Source organism: Hemicordylus capensis, chromosome 1 (assembly GCF_027244095.1).
Source record: "Hemicordylus capensis ecotype Gifberg chromosome 1, rHemCap1.1.pri, whole genome shotgun sequence".
NCBI lineage: Eukaryota > Metazoa > Chordata > Lepidosauria > Squamata > Cordylidae > Hemicordylus > Hemicordylus capensis.
In genome coordinates this window covers 323,004,852-323,010,851 of record NC_069657.1, presented here as the reverse complement: position 1 = coordinate 323,010,851, position 6,000 = coordinate 323,004,852, and the positions used below count along the sequence as shown (strand labels likewise).

The 6,000-nt window shown below is 42.6% G+C and overlaps 1 long non-coding RNA gene across 1 annotated transcript in view; it reads right to left on the bottom strand.

Annotated features, from left to right (window-relative positions):
* Window positions 1-3,124: 3,124 nt before the first annotated feature.
* The window catches only part of LOC128341280 (uncharacterized), a 563,294-nt gene continuing 560,418 nt past the window's right edge, over window positions 3,125-6,000 (bottom strand). The window contains exon 10 of the long non-coding RNA XR_008314302.1: window positions 3,125-4,461. This is a non-coding gene — a long non-coding RNA (uncharacterized LOC128341280). The remainder of the gene's footprint in view (window positions 4,462-6,000) is intronic.

Below are 6,000 nucleotides of genomic sequence, written 5' to 3'. Positions count from 1 at the left end.
CCGTTCCTCATAATGAATCCCTATGAACCCTATGAATCCCTATTCATTACACACCAAAAGAATCTTAACACCTCAAAAATTCTTAAAATAGAAACTGTGTACCCAGTGGCTTGTGGGTTGGGGGGTAGTTGGAACATGGGATGCCACTAATTCCCCACCTCCACCTGCATAGCAGTGGGGTCAAAATGAACAGAAGAAATGAAGGTGTGTAATGAAGACACTAAAGAATTTAAACACTTAAAAATACCTAAAAAAATAAACTGAGTACCCGAGTCTGGTGTGTGTGTGTGTGTGTGTGTGTGTGTGGAATGTAGTTGTCACATGGCAGTTGATAGTTGGCACTGTCCAATGATAGTCAAAACGAACAGAAGAAATGAAGGTGTATAATGAATCCTCACAGGGATTCATTATGAGGAAAAGTTATTAGACACGAAAGAATCTAAACATTTCAATATTCCTAAAAATTAAAATGAGGACCCCACTGTCTTTTATGGGGGTGGGTGTAGTTGACACATGGCAGTTGACAGTAGGCACTGCCCAATGATGTCATAATGAACAGAAGAAATGAAGTTATATAATGAATCCTCATAGGGATTCATTATGAGGAAAAGTTATTAGACACCAAAGAATCCAAACACTTGAAAAATGATGACTGCACATTTTGCTCCATAACTCAACTTCTACAAGGGCTAGAGCTTAGGTTTTTTTAAAAAATGAAAGCTTGGGGTCAGTGTTAGAGGTAGGCTAGGGCAACTTCGAATCCCCATTGTTTCCTATGGCGGAAATGTTCAAAATAAGTAAAAACTAAAAAGTTCATTAAATGTCAACCAAGTGTCCTACTGACTTGAAATTTGGTTGGTAGGTGACACCCATGGGGAACTACCCATCACCAAAATTGGGTGCCACTATGACCTTGTTAGGTGGTCTGAATCAGTCTGAATCTGAATCAAATTGAAGCAAATACAAATTGAATCTGGAGTGATTGGGGGGGTATAGATTTGGATACAAAACAAATCAGGGGTGATTTGTTTTGGGCACAAGTTGAATTAAAAAAAATCAATTTGTGCACATCCCTACAGTCAGGTGAGACATCTCTGCTGCAGGTGCTGGAGTCCATCCTGCTGCTGCCATGGCTGCTCATATGGAGAGGTGCCGCAAGATAGCAGCTTTCTTCCACCAGAGCAAAAAGGGTAGGTGGATGCTCAAGGAAAGGCAGCTTGAGCTTCATCTACCTGAACACCTGATCCCTCAGGATGTTCCGACCCAGTGGGATTCCACCTTTCTCTTGTTCCAGTGCTTGCAGGAGCGAGAGGTGGTCATCCATGCCCTGGCAAGGAGGTGTGGCTTGGATGTGTGCAATTTATCCCACCAGGACTGGGTGCTCCTTTCTGAGGTTTTCTTGACACTCGAGCACACATAAGGAACAATGGGGAATTCAAAACACCCCATTGTTCCCCGCTGGTAAGTCTTAGAGACACCAAAGTGGGTTGGATGGTACAGCATAATGGATGCTACATACCACCCAACCCATACAATAAATGGGCAAGTGGATGATTTTTAGAAAATTTTAACCTTTCCCCAAAAAAACCCTCATAGGATGCTATGAGCATTTGGGGGGGGAGCTGGGACAGTTAGAAAAAAAATTAAAAATTGCCCGCTTGTCCCTTTTTTGTGGGTTGGGTGGTAGGTAGCACCCATCATGTTGTACCACCCAACCCACTTTGGTGTCCCTAGGACCTACCCATGAGGAACAATGGAGTGTTTCATGTTTCCTATTGTTGCCTATAGATGACTCAAATAAGTTCAAGTTGATTCGTCAAAACAGCTAGCAATGGCCACTGTTTCAATGAATCAATTCGAGTAGTTTGCAATTCAATTAGAGCCCAGATCGAATAGCAAAATACAATCCATGCTCATCTCTGAACACATTCATATAGTGTTAAGTAACATCATGCCAATCTAATCTAAATGCTCTCAACAAATTGCCATAAAGCAAGGTATATATGGGTTGGGACCAACATTTCTCCAAAATGAAATGTCAGGGATTTACCAAAAAGAAACTGAAATTCAAAGAAGAATTTCAGGGTGTCTTCCAAGGGGGAAAAGAGAATTTTCTGAGACAGTTTCTCCACCTCAACAAATATGAGTGACAGGAAAACAAGATGGAGCAACATATATAGTGGAGTTTAATGCATGGGATTGGGGGGGCACTCTATTTCTGCAGTACTCAAATAAAAATGATCACAAAACTTCATGTAACCTGTGCTAACTGAGCAAAGAGGCATCTTTCAGGTGGTGGTTCTCTTACATTAGGCGAGAGGGAGAAGAACTATCCAGCATAGCTGGACTTTCCCTTTTGGACAAACATTGTTTCATATCTCTGCTGCGTAAATCATTTTGTGACTTTTTCCCGTTGAAAAGCAGTATATAAATATTCTAAACCAAACTAAATACTATTTCCAAAGAAGGGGATGAAGAGGGTAAGAGCACCAAGGAGAAAAAGGACGGTGGCCATAGAAGTGGTTGCCACAGTGGACAACAGGAGGCAGCTGTCACCAAACCTAACCCATAGGATGCTATGAGGCAGCTGTCACCAATAATGAGGCAACCACCTCAAGTTGCCTCATTATTAGCTTGTGCAAGAGTGCATTCCCAATTCATGCAGAATGTCAGTGTCGTGAGTCCTGTTGTACCTTGTTAGAAGTGCAGCCAAGAAGGTGTGAATAATCCTGCAATCATCAAAGACTAGTAAGATATGCACTTACTAAGGAGTAAGGCCTATTGCGGTGGACTTACTTCTGAGTAAACATGTATGCAAATGTTCCAGGTGGCAGTCCTGTGTACAATTTATCTTCAGCAATCATAATGTGTGGTGCTTTCCTTATAATAAAGAGAATGTGGTTACCTACTCTGGAATATGTCTTGCCTTTTGGGATCCAGCAAAGCACATTACTCAGTTATCTTCTTGGTGGTACTTCTAACAACATTCACCAAATGCCCTTAGGGTGAGTCCATCACTGCCTTTTTGCCTTAAGGTAAGAAGTTCATTTCCTTTATCCACAAGGCCAGGCTACAGTGATTATTCCTTAAAAACAATGTATGATCCAAACATGCCTTCAATAAATCAATATTTACTTGAAAAACAAGAAAATATCACAATGAAATCAAAAGGAAAGGCTCAAAAACAGAGCTTCATCTAGGATTCCCTGGTGACACTGAATAGGTCCAGGCACACAAAGTGAAAGAAGAACAAACATCACAAAAAATATGACACTCAGATTTCGAGAGTCCTACATCTCTCTGAGGCTGTCACAGTCCTTGTCTGACCTCAGCATTACAATGTCTCAAAGTTCCCAGGTGTCAGTGAGCTCTGCCTCTTGAAGTTGGATGGATATCTGTCAATTATACTCTTCAGACTACTTTGATGTGGCCAGGTGTGACCTAGCTCATTACCATACCAGGCATGAAAGCATCCTTTGTATTAACATTTTGATAATAAGGTTTATTCTTATCACATGCACTCTTCCTTTCACTGGGCCCTCTGCATGCTCCATGCTTAATTTAATTCAGTATTGCATTGCCTACATTTTATTTTGAATTCTGTGCAGCTGCTGTTGGCAATTATCCTTTCCGTACACCTCAGAGAGCATTAAGTTCATTTTTGGTAGCGTTTCTCAGCCCCCAGCATAAATTACTCTCTGTATTCTCTGATCCCTTCCTAAAATTGAGCCTATCTAGCCCATATAGTACATGCTTTCAAACAAGTCTTTCAATAACTCAGCTTAGGAGTGTGACAACATTTTGTTAGTACTCTCTCCCACTCCCCTCCAATCCTATATCGAGGGACCATATTTCAATTCTTTCACAAGTGGTCACAGTATTCACTTCTAATAAATGTAGCTTAATAGCACCTACTAGTTAAGTGGACACACACACACACACACATTCAGAAATCATAATAAATGTTATTTTCTCGATTTTAAATAAATGCAATGCCTTTAAAACTCTATTCATATACCAAGTCCACATGGGCATAAGATGAAAGACAATTTCAAGTAGCACAGTAAGCATGTCTTCCTTGGGCTGCATTTTCTTCAAAGCAGCTTGTTATAGGGTCTTTAGTGGCATATGAGTCCACTCCTCGCTTCCAACTGAGAGTCCAACATCTGTTACCACCTGTCTCAAAACTGCAACACGATTCATGAAGGGGAAAAACCTGAAGGTTTGTTGTTGTTTTTATACATATGCTCAGTTTCCAAGCATCTGTACTAATCGCCACCATATCCTTGAACTTTGATGCCATTTGGGAGCCAGTGGGAAGTGAGTGCTGGACTTGGACCTGGGCCACCTGGTTTCAAATCCCAGCTCAACCCTGGATGCAGTCGGCAGCAAATCCTTCTTATTTCCTCAAGCAACTCTGAATACACTCACCAAGAACACTGAATAAACTCACCAACTATGCTGTGAAGAAAACAAAAATTAGATAAGAATGAGCACGCACTCTCTGCACTAAAAGTGCAATCTAAATGATAAATAATCATTGGTTTATGCACATTTTGTAGAAGACAAAATAGGAACATTTCTATTAAATGATGAGGTCATTCACACTATCAAAAACTGTGTTTTCCCCTGGTTTGGGAGCTGTGTGTGCTCCCAATTTACACTTATGCAGAAGCAAGGTAAGAGGAAAACCTGGGTAGGTGTGGGAGCAAGGTAGAAAGAAAATCTGGGTACCTTTCCCCCCCTACCTTGCTTCCACACAAACACTTCTACCTAGGTTTTCCTATTAGCCTGCTTCCATACAACCAAAAATTGGGAGCACACACAGATCCAAAACTGGATCCAGGTAGAACACACTTTTTTATTGTGTGAATGACTTGGATGTGTAGCTATATATATAGCATCCCTTATATACAGTATGTGTCACACTCATGGGGGCATGGCCCGGGCTCCAACGAGCTCAGCGAGCTCTCCCCCATCCCCATCCATTGAGGCAGCGCTTGCTTGCTGCCTGAAATGGACGAGGGAAGAGCTTGTTCGGGCTCTCCGGCGCCCGGGCATGGGAGAGCTCGCTCAGGGGTCTCCGGGGCCCGAGCCATGCCCCCGTGCATGTGATGTCACTCGCAAGGTGTGTCACTAGAGGGGCTGCCGGCTGGGGCCAGACACAGGCCGCTGTTCAGCTGGCTCCGCACCTGCCCCACCTTTTTCACTGCTCCTGCAAGCTCACCTTTTTCTTTTTCTTTTTTTTTGCTGTTTTTGCCACATGTTTTGTGGTCCTGGCAATGACAGGGAGGGTGCTCCTGGGAGTCTTGTAGCATCATGAATCCAATCTATGAGGACAATGCTTTTTGCTCTCATTCTAGGGGTTACTGGGGTGGGGGGATGGCAGCGACTTACTGCTGAGACTCTTGGGAGCAGCATAACCACTGCTACTTAGTGTACCACTGGGTTCGTGCCTGTTGTGGCCCCACCCAATAACTGTGCAAAGGTGGTGAAGTCAGGAAATACTTCATTTTGGCTTGGCCTTACTATATATCAGAGCAAGAAGCTGGCAGCATTAGACTTAGGTGAAGCAGGTTTTCTCTTTTGTCATTACATAAAGGTCTGGTCTTGGAAAGTACTGATCCTTGGACTGGCAACTGACAATCCTAAGTGATAATTTGGGCTTCTGAAAAATTCTTTCTGGCAACCCAGTAAACAGCTCTGTCTCATCACTGCCCAGCTTTAAGCATCCTAAAAATGCTTGGAAACATTGGGGGAAAGTACATCACAGGAGTGCACGGTCAAGAACGTTCTCTTCTCTTCCTCGTGGGTCCTTTTGCCTTTTTGACTTCCTCATTTTTTGTCTTCCTATTTCTTCTTTCAGATATGCAAGAGGGAGTAGGGATACTTGCAGAAGGGTGCCCATGGAAGGGTACAATTAATTGTAGCAATGAACATGTGGTTACGCAAACTAAATCTCCTTGAGTGAAAAGCATTTTAGTGTGTTGAAATGAGTTG